Source organism: Cherax quadricarinatus, chromosome 89 (genome assembly GCF_038502225.1).
Source record: "Cherax quadricarinatus isolate ZL_2023a chromosome 89, ASM3850222v1, whole genome shotgun sequence".
Lineage (NCBI taxonomy): Eukaryota > Metazoa > Arthropoda > Malacostraca > Decapoda > Parastacidae > Cherax > Cherax quadricarinatus.
In genome coordinates this window covers 15525657-15547819 of record NC_091380.1, presented here as the reverse complement: position 1 = coordinate 15547819, position 22163 = coordinate 15525657, and the positions used below count along the sequence as shown (strand labels likewise).

Here is a 22163-nt window from a genome sequence, read left to right as displayed (position 1 = left end):
GAAACAATTAACCCCAGAGGGTTAGCCACCCAGGATAACCCTAGAAAGTCAGTGCATCATCGTGGACTGTCTAACTTATTTCCATTGGGGTCCTTAATCTTGTCCACCAGGATACGACCCACACCAGTCGACTAACACCCAAGTGAACAGGAAAAAATACCTCGAACTAGTGCTCATATTGTTGAATTTAAGGTCAGCAAAGGTTGGTTTGAGAGATTTAAGAATCATACTGGCATACACAGTGTGATAAGGCATGGAAAAGCTGAAAAATTCCAACCCCAAAAAGTGTTCAATTGTGATGAAGCAAGCCTGTTCTGGAAGAAAATCCAAACAGGACCTATATTACTCAGGAGGAAAAAAGCACACCTAGGACACAAGCCTATGAAAGACAAGCTAACTCTCATGTTTTTTTTGTAATGCTAGTAGGGATTGCAAAGTGAAGCCTTTACTCATGTATCACTCTGAAAATCCCAGAGTGTTCAAGAAAAACAGTGTCTCATCACTCATCAATACTCTTCAATAAAGGTAAGTGTCATTTTAGCATTTATTTATGCAGTTATTGTTCATGTCTCATTGTTTTCTTTGTAGGGAAATGTATATTTCATGAAAAAAAATATTTTTTTTTAATTCTTTTGGCTGTCTGGAATGGATTAATTGGATTTCCATTATTTCTTATAGAGAAAATTAATTCGACTAACGATAAATTCACCTAAAGATAAGCTCTCTGGAACGGATTAATATTGTTGGTCGAGGGTCCACTGTACATGTTTGTAAAAAGGAGAATAATAGTTGGGTGTACATGCCAAAAGCCCCTTTGTATGCAGAGCATTTTGGGCAAACTTAAAATTAACTTAAGATTAATAAGACAATAACAGTTCATATGGTCATTAGATGAGTTACAATGAATACAAGAGAACTGAGTATCCTCTTGGGTAATGCTATGTGGCTTCAATAATTCTAGTAGAGAAGACGTACAATTTTAATTACAGTGAACCCTCGGTTAACGGCTGTTCCTGTTATTGGCCAACTTGGTGATCTGCCAGTTTTTCGGCTCCCAGTGATTGGCCATTATTTTTTGTGATCGACCATTGTGGACCCATCCATCCACCAGCTGGGGCCACTTGTGCATCAGTTTGGCTGCGTCTCGGTGCATGAGGAAGCTTCTGTTCATACATCCTAACATTTCGCTTGTTTTCCATTGTGTTTATGTTTTTTTTTGTTTTTTTGCAGTGCAACTGCAAAATAAGTAACCATGGCTCCAAAGAAAGCTCCTGTGGTAAAAAAAGTGAGAAACACCATCGAAATTAAAGCATTAAGTGATTGAAAAATATGAGAGTGGTATGTGGGTGCTGGAACTTGCCAGGATGTATAGGAAAAACAAATAAACAATTGCATCTATCCTGGCAAAGAAAGAACAAATCAAGGATACTAATGTTGCAAAAGGAGTAACTTTTCTAATGAAACAACGGTCACCAATAATGGAACAGATGGAAAAGTTGTTCTTATTGTGAATTAAGGAAAAACAATTAGTGGGAGACAGTGTTATGGAATCTATTATTTGTGAGAAGGCAAGGCAAGTTACATGAGGAACTTCTACAGGAAACTCCTGGAACAAGTGCTGCTGGTAGTGAATTTTTTAGGGTCAGCAAAGGCTGGTTTGAGAGATTTAAGAAGTGTAGTGGCATACGCAGTGTTGTAAGACATAGAGAGGCTACAAGTTCTGATAAATGTACAGCTGAAAAGTGTTCGCATCGCTGTTGGGCCGTGTGGACGTGCTGCGCAGTAGCTCCTGATTGAGTTGGCTTTTGCGCAGTGTTGACGTGTACTTGGCTCTGTGAAGACCTGTTTGCGCGCTCTCCAGAATTGAAGCAAGATGCCCTCCATCGAGCAACTTTACCAACAGCTTAAGGAAGAATTGAGGTTGGCGTATATGGAAATTCGGCAACTGACCGAGGAAAACAAAAAGATTCGGAGTAGTCCTCCTGTTTTGAGTCCTCAGGTCAAGAAGGGAAACTGGTCAGTGGCTGGACAGCAGGAAATGAAGTTGACGATCAAGAAGACGAATGGAAAGGTAGAAACGATGAAGAAGAAAGAGACTGCCATGGAAACTGTTGTGGAAACATCCAATACATTCTCAGTGCTACCCGACGAATGTGAGTCGACTACTGGGAACGTCACGACGAAAGACATTAAGGAAGTTAAGAATATTGTTGTTGTTGGGGATAGCCAAGTTAGGTATATGGATAGGGCGTTCTGCTTGAAGGACAGGAGTAGGAGACAGAGAGTTTGCTTTCCTGGGGCTGGGATGGAGGATATTGTTAGCTGTCTGGATGACATCATGAGAGGTAATGGGAGCAATCCTATTATCTGTCTCAGTGCTGGAGGCAACGATGTTGGCAGACGTAGGAGTGAGGACCTGATTAGCAGGTATAGGTCAGCAATAGAAATAATTAGAAGTAAGGGTGGGAAACCTGTCATATGTGGTATTTTGCCAAGGAGGGGAGTTGGAAGTGAATGGTTGTCCAGGGCAATTGGTGTCAATTGCTGGCTGGACAAATACTGTAAGGAAAATGCGGTAACATTCATTGACAACTGGGACCTCTTCTATGGCAGAAATGACATGTATGCTAGGGATGGGGTTCACTTATCTAGGTGTGGGGTGGGAGCACTGGCAACTGCAGTGGAGGGAGCAGTTAGGACTTTAAACTAGGAATAGTTAGTGGTATGGGTTTTGGCAGGAAAACAGTGAAGTTCCAGTGTAGTAATATTACGAGTTCTTACCTGGAGTTTACCTGGAGAGAGTTCCGGGGGTCAACGCCCCCGCGGCTCGGTCTGTGACCAGGCCTCCTGGTGGATCAGAGCCTGATCAACCAGGCTGTTGCTGCTGGCTGCACGCAAACCAACGTACGAGCCACAGCCCGGCTGATCCGGAACTGACTTTAGGTGCTTGTCCAGTGCCAGCTTGAAGACTGCCAGGGGTCTGTTGGTAATCCCCCTTATGTGTGCTGGGAGGCAGTTGAACAGTCTCGGGCCCCTGACACTTATTGTATGGTCTCTTAACGTGCTAGTGACACCCCTGCTTTTCATTGGGGGGATGGTGCATCGTCTGCCAAGTCTTTTGCTTTCGTAGTGAGTGATTTTCGTGTGCAAGTTCGGTACTAGTCCCTCTAGGATTTTCCAGGTGTATATAATCATGTATCTCTCCCTCCTGCATTCCAGGGAATACAGGTTTAGGAACCTCAAGCGCTCCCAATAATTGAGGTGTTTTATCTCCGTTATGCGCGCCGTGAAAGTTCTCTGTACATTTTCTAGGTCGGCAATTTTACCTGCCTTGAAAGGTGCTGTTAGTGTGCAGCAATATTCCAGCCTAGATAGAACAAGTGACCTGAAGAGTGTCATCATGGGCTTGGCCTCCCTAGTTTTGAAGGTTCTCATTATCCATCCTGTCATTTTTATAGCAGATGCGATTGATACAATGTTATGGTCCTTGAAGGTGAGATCCTCCGACATGATCACTCCCAGGTCTTTGACGTTGGTGTTTCGCTCTATTTTGTGGCCAGAATTTGTTTTGTACTCTGATGAAGATTTAATTTCCTCATGTTTACCATATCTGAGTAATTGAAATTTTTCATCGTTGAACTTCATATTGTCTTCTGCAGCCCACTGAAAGATTTGGTTGATGTCCGCCTGGAGCTTTGCAGTGTCTGCAATGGAAGACACTGTCATGCAGATTCGGGTGTCATCTGCAAAGGAAGACACGGTGCTGTGGCTGACATCCTTGTCTATGTCGGATATGAGGATGAGGAACAAGATGGGAGCGAGTACTGTGCCTTGTGGAACAGAGCTTTTCACCGTAGCTGCCTCGGACTTTACTCTGTTGACGACTACTCTCTGTGTTCTGTTAGTGAGGAAATTATAAATCCATCGACCGACTTTTCCTGTTATTCCTTTAGCACGCATTTCGTGCACTATTACGCCATGGTCACACTTGTCGAAGGCTTTTGCAAAGTCTGTATATATTACATCTGCATTCTTTTTGTCTTCTAGTGCATTTAGGACCTTGTCGTAGTGATCCAATAGTTGAGACAGACAGGAGCGACCTGTTCTAAACCCATGTTGCCCTGGGTTGTGTAACTGATGGGTTTCTAGATGGGTGGTGATCTTGCTTCTTAGGACCCTTTCAAAGATTTTTATGATATGGGATGTTAGTGCTATTGGTCTGTAGTTCTTTGCTGTTGCTTTACTGCCCCCTTTGTGGAGTGGGGCTATGTCTGTTGTTTTTAGTAACTGTGGGACGACCCCCGTGTCCATGCTCCCTCTCCATAGGATGGAAAAGGCTCGTGATAGGGGCTTCTTGCAGTTCTTGATGAACACAGAGTTCCATGAGTCTGGCCCTGGGGCAGAGTGCATGGGCATGTCATTTATCGCCTGTTCGAAGTCATTTGGCGTCAGGATAACATCGGATAGGCTTGTGTTAATCAAATTTTGTGGCTCTCTCATAAAAAATTCATTTTGATCTTCGACTCTCAGTCTGGTTAGCGGCTTGCTAAAAACTGAGTCATATTGGGACTTGAGTAGCTCACTCATTTCCTTGCTGTCATCTGTGTAGGACCCATCTTGTTTAAGTAGGGGCCCAATACTGGACGTTGTTCTCGATTTTGATTTGGCATAGGAGAAGAAATACTTTGGGTTTCTTTCGATTTCATTTATGGCTTTTAGTTCTTCCCGCGATTCCTGACTCCTAAAGGATTCTTTTAGCTTAAGTTCGATGCTTGCTATTTCTCTGACCAGTGTCTCCCTACGCATTTCAGATATATTGACCTCTTTTAGCCGCTCTGTTATTCTTTTTCGTAGCCTGTAAAGGGAGCGCCTGTCTCTTTCTGTTTTACATCTACTCCTCCTTTTTCTTAGAGGAATAAGCCTTGTGCATACATCGAGTGCCACCGAGTTAATCTGTTCTAGGCATAAGTTTGGGTCTGTGTTGCTTAGTATATCTTCCCAGCTTATATCGGTTAGGACTTGGTTTACTTGGTCCCACTTTATGTTTTTGTTATTGAAGTTGAATTTGGTGAATGCTCCCTCGTGACTAACCTCATTATGTCGGTCTGGGGCTCCGCGCATACATGACTGAACCTCAATTATGTTGTGATCTGAGTATATTCTTTTTGATATGGTGACATTTCTTATCAGATAATCATTGTTAGTGAAGATGAGGTGTAGTGTATTCTCCAGTCTAGTAGGCTCTATTATTTGCTGGTTTAAATTGAATTTTGTGCAGAGATTTAAAAGCTCGCGTGAGTGTGGGTTTTCATCAGAGCTGCCTCCTGGTGTTATTACTGCAACAATATTATTTGCTATATTCCTCCATTTTAGGTGCCTTAAGTTGAAATCCCCCAGGAGCAAGATGTTGGGTGCAGGAGCTGGAAGATTTTCCAGACAGTGGTCAATTTTTAACAGCTGTTCCTGGAATTGCTGGGATGTTGCATCCGGAGGCTTGTAGACTACCACAATGACTAGGTTTTGGTTCTCGACCTTTACTGCTAAAACTTCCACTACATCATTTGAGGCATTTAGCAGTTCTGTGCAAACAAGTAACTCTGCAATGTACAGGCCAACCCCCCCCCCCTTTTGCCTGTTCACTCTGTCACATCTGTATAGGTTGTAACCTGGGATCCATATTTCGTTGTCCAAGTGATCCTTTATGTGGGTCTCAGTGAAAGCCGCGAACATTGCCTTTGCCTCTGCAAGCAGTCCACGGATGAAAGGTATTTTGTTGTTTGTTGCTGGCTTTAGACCCTGTATATTTGCAAAGAAGAATGTTATCGGACTGGTGGTATTGTTGGTACTGGGGGGGGATTTTTTTTCCGGCATTAGTATCCGTATCTGTTGGTTTGGAGTGGAGGCCATCGACTGTGGTTCCACTCCAGGAATGACTGGATTTGGTGTACGATTTCTGCCATTTCCTGCCAGTTTTTTTTCCTTCCTGGCACTAAAAAACCTCTCCCTCTTGAGTGGCTGTGGCTACCCAGGTTTTCCCATGGCCTGGATGTTTTGTATCTTTTTGTCCCCTTGAGATGGTATGCCTGGCAATTTAAGTTATAGCACAGTCTTTCCTGTACTGAAGAGTTACACAGTTCAGGGTGAAAAAGCTTACAGGAAGGGAGTTTGCATTTTCCTGTTGTCATATGGGCATGGCATTTTCTAGGGTGGTCATAGTTGCACGTCCCATCTATTTTTCCAGATTTCCCATGCCAGCAGATACCGAGTGCATAGTATGTGCACAGGCTTGGTTTCCATTTGCCTTGGGTTTCTGTGACTGTATTCCCTGTTGGTGCATGTTTCCCTGTCTTCTATCCTCCCTAGCACCAACAATGGAGCTCCCACCAGTTGTTTTTGGTAATATATCCTCACTATTGCTATTTGCGTCCTCTTGTTTGCTATTTCCTGCGGTATTTCTAGTTTGCAATATTGGTTTTATCTTATCTTTGACTACACTTGTTTCCGTACTATGGCTCCTGTCCCCTATGAGGTCATTTATATGTATTCCTTCCTGCGTATAATTCCCGACTACCTGGACAAAATCTCCAGCTTCACCATTACTGTCTCCCAGGACAGCACTATCAGCCCCCCATTTACTGACTACCAGGACATCATCTCCAGTCTTACAGTTTCTGACTACATGGCCAGTATCAAGGGCAGTACCATTCAGCCCAGACTTTTTATGTTCCCATCTGTTGTAGAAAGCTTCCAGGTTTTCTATGAAAGCAGCTTTGATGTTGACCTCTTTTAATACCCTTGTGATTTTAGTCCACAGATTTATCTCATTTGGGCATACCCAAAAACACTTCCCTGTTTTAATACTGCTTGTAGCTAGTTCTTGGATATCTGCATGTGAAGGCTTACTCAGCCCTGTAACAACTTCAGACAGTATTACTCAGGCTGGCTCCTCCTCAGGAAAATTAATGAATAGAAAAAGAAATAATAATTCACAAAGATAAACACTATTTATTAAATCAAACATAAAACAACAAAACATGAAAGGTATATCCTATTTGAAAGAAAAATGAAAAATGAAATGAATAAAATAACATTTGAACTCAACACTAATATCTACAATGGTGTCTGGTGTTGTTGACACTGTTGTTGAAACCGTAGCCGTTGCTGATGATAAGGGGGGGGGTCGCAGGTGTTGGTGACCATCCACTGGCTAGTTCTTCACAGGGAGACACTGGTCAGAGAAATAGCAAGCATCGAACTTAAGCTAAAAGAATCCTTTAGGAGTCAGGAATCGCGGGAAGAACTAAAAGCCATAAATGAAATCGAAAGAAACCCAAAGTATTTCTTCTCCTATGCCAAATCAAAATCGAGAACAACGTCCAGTATTGGGCCCCTACTTAAACAAGATGGGTCCTACACAGATGACAGCAAGGAAATGAGTGAGCTACTCAAGTCCCAATATGACTCAGTTTTTAGCAAGCCGCTAACCAGACTGAGAGTCGAAGACCAAAATGAATTTTTTATGAGAGAGCCACAAAATTTGACTAACACAAGCCTATCCGATGTTATCCTGACGCCAAATGACTTCGAACAGGCGATAAATGACATGCCCATGCACTCTGCCCCAGGGCCAGACTCATGGAACTCTGTGTTCATCAAGAACTGCAAGAAGCCCCTATCACGAGCCTTTTCCATCCTATGGAGAGGGAGCATGGACACGGGGGTCGTCCCTCAGTTACTAAAAACAACAGACATAGCCCCACTCCACAAAGGGGGCAGTAAAGCAACAGCAAAGAACTACAGACCAATAGCACTAACATCCCATATCATAAAAATCTTTGAAAGGGTCCTAAGAAGCAAGATCACCACCCATCTAGAAACCCATCAGTTACACAACCCAGGGCAACATGGGTTTAGAACAGGTCGCTCTTGTCTGTCTCAACTACTGGATCACTACGACAAGGTCCTAAATGCACTAGAAGACAAAAAGAATGCAGATGTAATATATACAGACTTTGCAAAAGCCTTCGACAAGTGTGACCATGGCGTAATAGCGCACAAAATGCGCGCTAAAGGAATAACAGGAAAAGTCGGTCGATGGATCTATAATTTCCTCACTAACAGAACACAGAGAGTAGTCGTCAACAGAGTAAAGTCCGAGGCAGCTACGGTGAAAAGCTCTGTTCCACAAGGCACAGTACTAGCTCCCATCTTGTTCCTCATCCTCATATCCGACATAGACAAGGATGTCAGCCACAGCACCGTGTCTTCCTTTGCAGATGACACCCGAATCTGCATGACAGTGTCTTCCATTGCAGACACTGCAAGGCTCCAGGCGGACATCAACCAAATCTTTCAGTGGGCTGCAGAAAACAATATGAAGTTCAACGATCAGAAATTTCAATTACTCAGATATGGTAAACATGAGGAAATTAAATCTTCATCAGAGTACAAAACAAATTCTGGCCACAAAATAGAGCGAAACACCAACGTCAAAGACCTAGGAGTGATTATGTCGGAGGATCTCACCTTCAAGGACCATAACATTGTATCAATCGCATCTGCTAGAAAAATGACAGGATGGATAAAGAGAACCTTCAAAACTAGGGAGGCCAAGCCCATGATGACACTCTTCAGGTCACTTGTTCTATCTAGGCTGGAATATTGCTGCACTCTAACAGCACCTTTCAAGGCAGGTGAAGTTGCCGACCTAGAAAATGTACAGAGAACTTTCACGGCGCGCATAACGGAGATAAAACACCTCAATTACTGGGAGCGCTTGAGGTTTCTAAACCTGTATTCCCTGGAACGCAGGAGGGAGAGATACATGATTATATACACCTGGAAAATCCTAGAGGGACTAGTACCAAACTTGCACACGAAAATCACTCACTATGAAAGCAAAAGACTTGGCAGACGATGCACCATCCCCCCAATGAAAAGCAGGGGTGTCACTAGCACGTTAAGAGACCATACAATGAGTGTCAGGGGCCCGAGACTGTTCAACTGCCTCCCAGCACACATAAGGGGGATTACCAACAGACCCCTGGCAGTCTTCAAGCTGGCACTGGACAAGCACCTAAAGTCAGTTCCTGATCAGCCGGGCTGTGGCTCGTACGTTGGTTTGCGTGCAGCCAGCAGCAACAGCCTGGTTGACCAGGCGCTGATCCACCAGGAGGCCTGGTCACAGACCGGGCCGCGGGGGCGTTGACCCCCGAAACTCTCTCCAGGTAAACTCCAGGTAATACCAGTGAGTATTCTATCCCGAAGACAGGAAAGCAGGTTCTTTACCACTGCAATGTTGTGGAGTTACGTCCTGCAATTTCATACAGGTACACAGGTAGTGAGATCAAATTGGCGAAGTCTCTGGACGTTAGTCCTACTCCATCCGTTCTACTCGTTGATTGCCAGGTGACCCTCTCTGACATCCAAGCTGGAAAGATAGACAGGTTACCCACTGCTTAAATAATCACTCTTCATGGTAGTGTACAATATTCAAAAGACGTGGTGATTATTACAACAGTCAACCTAGAGCAAGACTGAAAGGACTAAGTTTATTATTGGTCAAAAGTGAAGCTTTCAACCAATAAATCCACTAGAATACAAGGCAGGCATGTACTTACAGTAGAGTTGGGAGCTGTGAGTCTAGTGATTTACTGTTTAACCAGAGCCCCACACGTCACCTTTCGGGGGGGGGGAGAAGAGGGAGGGGAAGGGATAGCGGGAGCTAGACTGACCCTACCTTAACAAGTAGCCGGCAGACAAACTATCAATTTCAGGGAGGGGGAGAAAAGGTGGGAAAAACGGGAGCGTGACTTACCCTACCTTAACGAGTAGCCGGCAGACAAACTATCAATTTCAGGGAGGGGGAGAAAAGGCGGGAAAAACGGGAGATTGACTTACCCTCCCTTAACTAGAAGCCGGCAGTGAAACTACTGATTCTATATATTTATTTATTTATTATCACACCGGCCGATTCCCACCAAGGCAGGGTGGCCCGAAAAAGAAAAACTTTCACCATCATTCACTCCATCACTGTCTTGCCAGAAGGGTGCTTTACACTACAGTTTTTAAACTGCAACATTAACACCCCTCCTTCAGAGTGCAGGCACTGTACTTCCCATCTCCAGGACTCAAGTCCGGCCTGCCGGTTTCCCTGAATCCCTTCATAAATGTTACTTTGCTCACACTCCAACAGCACGTCAAGTATTAAAAACCATTTGTCTCCATTCACTCCTATCAAACACGCTCACACATGCCTGCTGGAAGTCCAAGCCCCTCGCACACAAAACCTCCTTTACCCCCTCCCTCCAACCCTTCCTAGGCCGACCCCTACCCCGCCTTCCTTCCACTACAGACTGATACACTCTTGAAGTCATTCTGTTTCGCTCCATTCTCTCTACATGTCCGAACCACCTCAACAACCCTTCCTCAGCCCTCTGGACAACAGTTTTGGTAATCCCGCACCTCCTCCTAACTTCCAAACTACGAATTCTCTGCATTATATTCACACCACACATTGCCCTCAGGCATGACATCTCCACTGCCTCCAGCCTTCTCCTCGCTGCAACATTCATCACCCACGCTTCACACCCATATAAGAGCGTTGGTAAAACTATACTCTCATACATTCCCCTCTTTGCCTCCAAGGACAAAGTTCTTTGTCTCCACAGACTCCTAAGTGCACCACTCACTCTTTTTCCCTCATCAATTCTATGATTCACCTCATCTTTCATAGACCCATCCGCTGACACGTCCACTCCCAAATATCTGAATACGTTCACCTCCTCCATACTCTCTCCCTCCAATCTGATATTCAATCTTTCATCACCTAATCTTTTTGTTATCCTCATAACCTTACTCTTTCCTGTATTCACCTTTAATTTTCTTCTTTTGCACACCCTACCAAATTCATCCACCAATCTCTGCAACTTCTCTTCAGAATCTCCCAAGAGCACAGTGTCATCAGCAAAGAGCAGCTGTGACAACTCCCACTTTGTGTGTGATTCTTTATCTTTTAACTCCACGCCTCTTGCCAAGACCCTCGCATTTACTTCTCTTACAACCCCATCTATAAATATACCTATACCTATCTATTGAACTTTTCCCTCACACTCCCCCATGCCAAGACTTATAGTCAAGGAGTATAAGAAGAATAGGCGAGGAAAAAGTTCTAACATGTGGAAGTCGTGTAAGGCAACAAATCTTCTACTGACTGTCACGACTTAACCAGTCAGAGAAATAATTGGATGAACCATTGATATACACAATATGGAACTTAAAAGCCTGGAGTGCCAATGTCCACCTCAAGAGGCGACTGTTGGTTCCCTTAAAAGTTTCTAGGTATATCAAAGGTTTGTGGTCCGTTTCTAAAATGAATTCTTTTCCCAACAAATAAAATTTAAGTTTGGAGATACCCCACACAAGGGCTAAACATTCCTTTTCTATTGTGGAGTAACTTGTTTCTGCGGGAAGGAGTTTCCGGCTTAGGAAGCATACAGGGAAGGGAGTACCATCATTGTATTGTAGTAACACCGCACCTAAGCCAGTATTGGAGGCATCAGTTCTCAAACAAAATGTTTTATTAATATCTGGAATCTTAAGTATAATGTCTTTCGCAAAGATACTTTTAATCTCATTAAACTTTTCCCGAGCTACGTCGGAAAGTTCAAGAGTTCAAGATGCCTGTAAGATCAGCAAGATTCGGGATAAACCGTGCATAAAAATTTACAGAACCAAGAAAGCTATGCATGAGTTTCTTGGTTTTGGGGAATTTAAATTCTAATAAAGCTTTGATCTTACTCGGGAGAGGCTGCAGAGAGTTATTAGAAAGTATCAGTCCAAGATATCGAATCTTGTTATACCCAAGGAAGCATTTCTTCGGCTTGGCAGTGAGGCCATGTGAGCGTAACCTATGCAAAACTGATGTTAAGGTTTGGATATGTTCGCCCCACGTAGATGTCATTACATAAATGTTATCAAAATAAACTGAAACATTTGGCATATTACCCAAGACCTTTCTCATCAGTCTCACGTAGGTAGCACAGGCAGTTACCAAACCGAAGGGCATAGTTCTATACTGCATCAATCCTTGGTGTGTGGGAAAAGCGGTGTACTGCTTAGAAGAAGGATCTAACATTACTTGATATGCCTGTGCAATATCAATTTCTGAAAAGAAGGAAGCGTCATAAAATTTGTGTAGATCGCTATCTATTAAGGGCATAGGCTCAGCATCCCACCGAGTTATAGCATTAAGGCCTCTGAAGTCAATAGCAAGTCTATATGAATTATCCTCCTTCTTAACCATGACTACTGGTGAACAATATGAAGATACTGAAGGTTCAATGATCTTTAGTTTTAATAATTTGTCTACCTCTCGGTCAAATGCATCCCTAAGGTGAACTGGAACTGGGTATAATTTCCGTTTGATAGGATTGTCCGTCACTAAGTCAATCTTATGGACTACCGTGGAGGTAACACCTGGAATATCAGTAAAGACGTCTGAAAAGTTACTCACACATTGAAGTAGTTCATGTCTCTTATGGTCATCCAAAGATTCATTAATATTAATGTTGGTTGCATCCGAGTGGTCAAGAGTCACCAAGTCATGTAGTTCTTCATCATAGTCTAAGTTAGAGGTGTCAATTACGCACACTTTACATTCTTCAGTTGTCTTATCAAGTTCGTGTGGAAAAACTAAGTCAAAGTTATTAAGGCAGTTAACCGAATTTCTTCGGTAATATTTCTTAAGGATGTTGATATGATAAAGCTTAGGTTTCCCCTTGACTTCTATGAGGTAGTCAACTTTCCCACAAATTTTTAATACTTTATATGGACCTTTCCATGCTACTAATAATTTATTTGACTTGATCGGCAAAAGTACAAGAACTTCATCCCCTACGTTAAAACTTCTCCTCTGACTTTTGGAGTCAAAATAGGTTTTGTACTGGTCCATTGACAAGCTTAGGTTTTTCGAAACTATGTCAGAGGTCTCCTCAAGTTTGGATCTAAGGTCAAGGAGAAACTGGTAAGAAGACTGAACCTCAGCATTTACCTCCTCATTAGTCCATAAGTCATGAAGGATGGACAATGGGCCTCTGGCCTGTCTACCATAGAGAAGTTCAAAAGGTGAAACCCCCAAAGAGTCACTGGGAACTTCCCTCATGGCAAACAAAGCACAGGGTAGGTAACGATGCCACTCCTTAGGTTTAAGGGAGCAAAGTTTCCTTAAAATGGACTTGAGAATCGAATGCTGGCGCTCAATCCTCCCATTACAGCTGGGATGATAGGGTGTGGTGAAGAGAGGCTTCACTCCCAGAAGTTGGTATAGATGTTGCATTAAGTCAGATGCGAATTGTGTCCCACGGTCAGACAAAATTTCTCTAGGGATGCCCACTCTGGAGAAGATGGACAAAAGGGCTTCAGCCACCTCTGTAGTAGTTATGGTCTTTAAGGGTATGGCTTCAGGGAAACTCGAAGCATAATCAACTAATGTTAATATATATCTATGTCCCCCAGATGAAAGTGGAGATAAAGGACCAACGATGTCAATAGCTACTCGTTCAAACGGTACTGTAAAGATAGGCATTTTGACCATAGGCACTCGCCTGGTACCTCGGGAGGATGACAGTTGGCAAACTTTACACGATCTACAATAGGTAGTGACATCTGAGGACATTTTAGGCCAAAAATAGGTTTCCCTAATTTTATTTAAAGTTTTACGATGCGAGAAATGTCCGGCTACTGGCAGGTCATGAGCCATTTTAAGAACAGTCTCTCTGCATTGACTTGGAACAACTAAGATGGAATAGTCTATCTCATCTGAATTTAATTTGAATACTGACTTGTACAAGATACCTCTTATATATTCAAATTTATATGAAAAGTTTTTCCTTTGGATAACTTGATTTTGTTTAGCGGCTTTATGGCAATTCTGAAGAGAAGGGCAATTACGTTGTAACTTGACAAAGGAGTCCTTCGATATATCTAAAGGCTTAAAGTCAGGGAAAATCAAAGGATGGACAGTATGAGAAGCCTGGGCTTTGGTCTGAGCCCTAGTCAAGACATTTATGGTATGGGAGGTGATATCTTCACTTTCATCTAACAAGTGAACCGGTGATCCTACTACCACGCTTTCGAGAGTAGCATCACTGGTTTTTAATCCCACATGAATCTCATGAGACATTGTCTCATCTGAACTTTCGAGGGGCTTCTCTGACTCTACAGGAAGAGGATCTGAAACACTTATGTCCATCTTTGGTGCTGACAGGTCAAGCTTAGAAGGAAGAATGGCACCTTTTACATTACCTATTAGTACGGAGCAAGAAGTGATGGGAGCTAGTACGGCTTCAGACCAACCTGTGAACCATTTAGACCTAATGTAACAACGGATGGTAGGAAAAGTGTCTGTACGGCCCAAGTAGTCTGAAAGTATAGCAGAGGAATGAGTTTCTTTAAGATTAGGGAACAGCTTATCAGAAATGACTATACATGTGCATCCAGTGTCTCGTAAAATGTTAGATACATTAAGTCCATTAACTGTTCCTGAACAGAAGGGTGCTTGGTCATTACAGTCTTTAAAACATCTTCCAACTTTTTGGACCTTCTTAGAAGGACAATCTGGACGTTTATGTCCTTTAACACCACACAAATGACAAACAGGAATAAAAGAAGTCATTTTACTTTCCACTAGAGGCTTTGATTTCTTAAGGTCTGATGAACCCTTGCCCTTAGGGTTCGATCCCTTTAGGTCTTTATAGGAATTGTGAGCCTCAGAATACAGGTCAGCAGCCTCAGCAACTTCCTCAGCTTTAATCAGGTTACGTTCTCTGATGAATGTTCGTATCTGGTGGGGAAGAGCCGTCAGGAACTGGTCAGCAACCATGAAGTCTCGAAGAGATTCATAACTATGATCAATTCCTGAACTCTCTATCCAAAAGTCGAACAAACGAAAGAGTGTTACCTGTAACTGTTGAAAGTTCTGGCCAGCCTGTAAGGTGGTATACCTGAAATCTTTCCTGTAAGAATTAGTGGTTTTTTGATATGCTTTAAGGATTGCCTTCTTTAGTAGGTTATAATTACATATGATATCCTGTGACAAAGTTGCATAGATATTTAAGGCTGTACCAGAAAATAACATTCCTAACCTGGTAGCCCAGGTGTCAGCAGGCCATTCACAGAGGGTAGCAGTATTCTCAAACCTGATAATGTATGAAGTAATGTCTTCACCCTCTGTGAAGGGAGGTAAATTAGGTGTTGGAATATGTGCACTAGCTGCACGTTGTTCCATTACTCCTTCATCTAATTGCTGTTGTGAGAAAGTTAACTTTTTATTCTCTAATTCAAGGCGAGCTTGCTCGAGCTCGCGATCCTTTTCTCTCTCCCTTAACTCATATTCTCTATCCTTTGCTCTTTCCTCAAGTTCCCTTAATTTAACTTGCTCCTCACGTACTTTAGCTCTTTCCTCACGATCAAGTCTATCACGCTCTTTTTTGTCTTCTCTCTCTCTTTCTATTCTCTCTCTTTCAAGTCTTTCCTGGATTTTAGCACTAATGAAAGATTCTAAATTTTTCCCTGTTACTCCTAACTTACTTCCAGCATTCATCCAAAACTGGTATTCCTCCATACTTGCAAGAATAACTTAAACTATCAGGGGAAATGAAACAGGTATCAAAGAAAATGGAGGGTTCAATTCCTGCTCCGCTCAAACTATAAATAAACCAGAGGGCTCGATCCCTGCTTCAACTAAACAATATGTATTAACGAAAACGAAGGGTTCTATGCCGGCTCTGAGCAAACAGTAAGTAGAATGGGGTCACTTGACCATCCAATCTTCTCACCAACAAACCAAGAGTGTCCTATGACAGTTCCCTTGATATAATGAAGAGCTCAATGAAACAATTTGTCACTGGAAAATCTCGGGTCCCTAGAGTCTAATCCTCCAAAGTGTTTCAAGCTCCAAAAAGGTGGCAGAATTAAATATTATATCCTGCCTGACTTGACTTACAATAAATTGAGACTATAACAATCACCAAATCTTTCAAATACCTGTACTGTAGTCCTACCATAGAGAATGATTACTCATGGCTGGTGGTAACCGTCTGTGGTATGCGGCGTTGAAGTTCCAATGGTAGATTCGAGATGGAGTTGAATCTTGATTCAGTAGCGTTAATCCTGGCAAGGTCGCCACTTGTGAAGGCTTACTCAGCCCTGTAACAACTTCAGACAGTATTACTCAGGCTGGCTCCTCCTCAGGAAAATTAATGAATAGAAAAAGAAATAATAATTCACAAAGATAAACACTATTTATTAAATCAAACATAAAACAACAAAACATGAAAGGTATATCCTATTTGAAAGAAAAATGAAAAATGAAATGAATAAAATAACATTTGAACTCAACACTAATATCTACAATGGTGTCTGGTGTTGTTGACACTGTTGTTGAAACCGTAGCCGTTGCTGATGATAAAGGGGGGGGGTCGCAGGTGTTGGTGACCATCCACTGGCTAGTTCTTCACAGTATACCAGTGAGTATTCTATCCCGAAGACAGGAAAGCAGGTTCTTTACCGCTGCAATGCTGTGGAGTTACGTCCTGCAATTTCATACAGGTACACAGGTAGTGAGATCAAATTGGCGAAGTCTCTGGACGTTAGTCCTACTCCATCCGTTCTACTCGTTGATTGCCAGGTGACCCTCTCTGACATCCAAGCTGGAAAGATAGACAGGTTACCCACTGCTTAAATAATCACTCTTCATGGTAGTGTACAATATTCAAAAGACGTGGTGATTATTACAACAGTCAACCTAGAGCAAGACTGAAAGGACTAAGTTTATTATTGGTCAAAAGTGAAGCTTTCAACCAATAAATCCACTAGAATACAAGGCAGGCATGTACTTACAGTAGAGTTGGGAGCTGTGAGTCTAGTGATTTACTGTTTAACCAGAGCCCCACACATCACCTTTCGGGGGGGGGGAGAAGAGGGAGGGGAAGGGATAGCGGGAGCTAGACTGACCCTACCTTAACAAGTAGCCGGCAGACAAACTATCAATTTCAGGGAGGGGGAGAAAAGGCGGGAAAAACGGGAGCGTGACTTACCCTACCTTAACTAGTAGCCGGCAGACAAACTATCAATTTCAGGGAGGGGGAGAAAAGGCGGGAAAAACGGGAGATTGACTTACCCTCCCTTAACTAGAAGCCGGCAGTGAAACTACTGATTCTATATATATTCCTTCTATACCTATCTATTGAACTTTTCCCTCACACTGCACAAGGGGCGTGACACCAATTTCCTCAAAAATGACAATTTATGCATGTGGAAGCCCGTTTGTTTGACTGACCACAGACTACACACAGCTTCATAATGATTTGAATGGTTGATTTACTGCAATTCTACTAGCAACCTCTTGAATATTCTATTAATAACCTGCTAGGTAGTGCACAACGAAACCGTTTGAAACCAGTCCAGGGTTCGGACCAGTCAAGGGTTCGGACCAGTCAAGGGTTCGGACCAGTCAAGGGTTCGGACCAGTCAAGGGTTCGGACCAGTCAAGGGTTCGGACCAGTCTATCTGATCTGATCAGTGGGTCACTTACTTAAACCATACTGGTCGGTGATTTGAACTAACAAATGAAGGATCTACTGAAAATTATCTACCCGAGTAATATGTGATTTGATTGATACAAAAGTATAACTTGCGTGTTGAAGAGCCGGTGACTGCTGGCACTCCTACAATGACGAACGGTCGACCTCCACCCTTGTTTATCAATCGCTGTATCTAGCTTCTCTATTTTTTTTTTTTTTTTCCGTCTCCACCACAATAAATGCTATATTATCACTATAGTTGACTGGTGCAAATTTTGGAGGAAGGACGCTTTTTCTGTAGTAATAATTGCTTCTCGTTGTGTATATTGCGACCGCTGGTAACTACAGGTTATATGAAATTCACAGTATACGTCTGGTATTTCAAGAAAAAAGAAACTAATGAAAGTCACTCCACTCCACTAAGTACCATTTTAATACTGGTTAGTTGCTACTACAACACTGTATTCTGCTCTTCACTGGTATCACTAGATTATATGCGAGTACACTAGCAGGCCAGGAAGATTATTAAAAACAGCTGACCTGTGGTAAGTTTCTGGCGACTTCTGGCACCTGCCTCTATAGGCTTATCACTTCATTTACAAATTCACCTGTTTTCAAATGACACTTTAGCCTTTATCATCAATATACTAGGGAGCCACTGTAGTATACACTATACACTATGTATACTCAATGTTTTCAGGGAGACTTTCTTTCCTCTGACACAAAGTTCAATTATTATTATTTTTTTCACACGGGACACAGGCCTATGATTCCCCTCTGGCAGTAAACTCTGCTAGGTAGTGCACACTAATTCTCCTTTTTTGACTCAGTATATAATGTTTTCCACCCAAGATTGGTTCCAGGCGCTAGAGGGATGTATTGTATAGGATTGATGACACAAATTAAAGTTCTAGCACGTAAGAGCCACCGTGAAAACACCAGAAAACCCGGAGCACAACGAGGCACGCTGATACTGTCACGCTACTCACTACTCACTACTAGGGGAACTAGTAATAATAAGAACGAGATAGATATTGAAAAGCCTGGGACCTTGGGTGATAAGGACAGTAATAGGTTTAGTAGAAAAATAGAAATGAGCAGGAAGGGTAAAGAGAAAGGAGAGTCTTTCAATGTTTATTATGCTAATTGCTGTAGTGCTAGGAATAAGATGGACGAGTTGAGATTAGTTGCTAGTACAGGTAACATTGATGTATTTGCCTTAACTGAGACGTGGTTTAATTCAAAAAGTCGGGACATGCCTGCGGAATGTCATATTCAGGGTTTTAAATTGTTCCAAGAAGATAGAAGTACAGTGGACCCCCGGTTAACGAACTTTTTTCATTCCAGTAGTATGTTCAGGTGCCAGTACTGACCGAATTTTTTCCCATAAGGAATATTGTGAAGTAGATTAGTCCATTTCAGACCCCCAAACATACACGTACAAACGCACTTACATAAATACACTTACATAATTGGTCGCATTTGGAGGTGATCGTTAAGCGGGGGTCCACTGTATTGGGAGGGGGGGGTGGGGTGGCATTGTATGTCCGAGATCGCTTGAACTGTTGCATAAAAACGGGTATTAAGTCTGAAGTAACACATACAGAGTCTGTTTGGATAGAATTTTCAGAGGGGCATGAAAAACTGATTTTAGGAGTGATATACCGTCCCCCAAACTTAGATAGGGACCAAGGGAAACTACTATGGGTAATTCTAGGAGACTTTAACTTTAGTCATGTTGATTGGAATTTCTTGACTGGGAATTAGTTATGGCAAACAATGAATCCCTTGTTAATAATTTAGAAATTTCAGAGGAACTGGGTGCTAGCATTGAATGGAAGTACGATAGTAGCGATAACTCAGTAACAGTCCCAGATTTTTGCTTAGCAGATTACGATGGGCTTAGAGAACACTTATCATCTGTTGACTGGGGTAACGAAGAGAGCTATCAATATGACAGTTTTCTGAACACTATACATGCTGCTCAAAGAGCGTTTATCCCATATAAAGAAACTAGATCAAATAGAAATGACCCAAAATGGATGAATAATAGGCTCAAATATCTACTAGGGCATAAGAAAGGAATTTATAGGCGTATCAAAAGAGGTGAGGGTCATCTTATGAATCAGTATATTGACATTAAGAGGGACATTAAAAAGGGGATAAGAAAAGCTAAAAGGGACTATGAAATTAAAGTTGCTAGGGATTCTAAAACTAACCCAAAAAGTTTTTTCCAGATCTATAGAACAAAAGTTAGAGATAAGATAGGTCCCCTTAAAAATAACTGTGGGCACCTTACTGACAAAGAGAATGAAATGTGCTTGATTTTAAATAATTATTTTTTCTCAGTTTTTACACAGGAAGACACTAACAATATTCCAGTAATTAATTTTTACAGTGGGCTAGAAGAAGATATATTATGTAACATCACAGTCACTAGTGAGATGGTTGTGAAGCAGATAGACAGACTGAAGCAAAATAAGTCGCCGGGTCCTGATGAGGTTTTTTCAAGGGTTCTTAAGGAATGCAAAATGGAACTCTGTGAACCATTAACTAATATTTTTAATTTATCTCTTCAAACAGGTGTAGTGTCTGATATGTGGAAGATGGCTAATGTAACTCCTATTTTTAAAACAGGGGACAAGTCGTTACCGTCAAATTACCGCCCAATAAGCCTGACCTCAATTGTAGGCAAATTACTAGTCAGTTATAGCTGAGATTATAAGAAGCCATCTCGATAAGCATAGCTTGATTAATGATACTCAGCATGGATTCACAAGAGGCCAGTCTTGTCTAACTAATTTATTAACTTTCTTCAGTAAAGCTTTTGAGGCTGTTGACCACAATAAAGAATTTGATATTATTTACTTAGATTTTAGTAAGGCTTTTGATAGAGTTCCGCACCATAGACTGTTAAAGAAAGTGGCAGCTCATGGCATTGGGGGAAAAGTGCTCTCGTGGATCGAGTCATGGCTCACTGACAGGAAGCAGAGAGTGTCCATAAATGGGGTTAAATCCGAGTGGGGATCTGTAACAAGTGGCGTTCCACAGGGATCAGTCTTGGGCCCGTTGTTGTTTATAATATATATCAATGATCTTGATGAGGGAATTACTAGTGATATGAGCAAATTCGCTGATGACACAAAGATAGATAGGATAATTGATTCAAACGTAGATGTTATGGAACTTCAGGAGGATTTAAACAAACTCTATTCTTGGTCAGAAAAGTGGCAGATGCAGTTCAATGTAGATAAATGCAAGGTTCTGAAGCTTGGGAGTGCCCATAACCCTAGTACTTATAAGTTAAATGATGTAGAACTTAGCCATACAGATTGCGAAAAGGACTTGGGGGTTATGGTGAGCAGCAACCTTAAACCAAGACAGCAATGCCTAAGCGTACGTAATAAGGCAAATAGATTACTGGGATTTATATCAAGAAGTGTAAGCAACAGAAGTCCAGAGGTCATACTGCAGCTTTATACATCATTAGTAAGGCCTCACCTAGATTATGCAGCTCAGTTCTGGTCTCCGTATTACAAAATGGACATAAATTCGTTAGAAAACATTCAGCGTAGGATGACTAAATTAATACATAGCATTAGAAATCTTCCTTATGAACAAAGATTGAAGACTCTTAAGTTACATTCACTTGTTAGACGAAGAATGAGGGGAGACCTGATCGAAGTGTATAAGTGGAAGATAGGTATTAATAAAGGGGATATTAACAAGGTCTTGAGGATATCTCTCCAAGAGAGAACCCGCAGTAATGGATTTAAATTAGATAAGTTTAGATTTAGAAAGGACATAGGAAAGTATTGGTTTGGAAATAGGGTAGTTGATGAGTGGAACAGTCTACCTAGTTGGGTTATTGAGGCTGGGACTTTGGGTAGTTTCAAATCTAGGTTGGATAAGTACATGAGTGGGAGGGGTTGGATTTGAGTGGGACTTTCACATCAGAGCTTATTTCTTGGGTGGCATTGAAAATTGGGTTGGGCAAATGTTTTGTTAGTGGGATGAATTGTAAAGGACCTGCCTAGTATGGGCCAGCAGGCCTCCTGCAGTGTTCCTCCTTTCTTATGTTCTTATGAAAAGAATGTACAGGAATTCAAGGACTTTGTAAAGGTTGAAGGATTCAAACCCCAACAAGTGTTCACTTGTGACAAAACAGGCCTGTTTTGGAAGGAAATGGCAAACACACCCTACATCATACAGGAGGAAGAGGCACTGCCAGGACACAAGCCTGTGAGAGACAGGCTTACTCTTTTGTTGTGTGGTGATGCTAGTGGGGATTTCAAAGTGAAACCTTTACTGGTGTATCACTCAGAAAATCCCAGAGTGTTCATGAAAAGCAATGTTATCAAGAATAGATTGTGTGTGATGTGAAAAGCTAAACATAAGGCATGGGTCACAAGGTAAATTTTCAAAGAGTGGATTAATGATGTGTTTGGCCCAAGTGTGACAAAATATCTCCTGGGAAAGAAATTGCCACTCAAGTGCCTCCTGATACTGAACAATGCTCCTGCACATCCTCCAGACTTGGTAGACCAAGTGTTTAGGGACTTCAGGTTTATGAAAGTGAAG

General features: G+C 42.1%; 1 protein-coding gene across 1 annotated transcript in view; it reads left to right on the top strand.

Moving 5' to 3' along the window:
• LOC128697319 (uncharacterized) overlaps positions 1 to 22163 on the top strand; it is a 188479-nt gene that overhangs the window by 22542 nt on the left and 143774 nt on the right. The window lies entirely within an intron of this gene.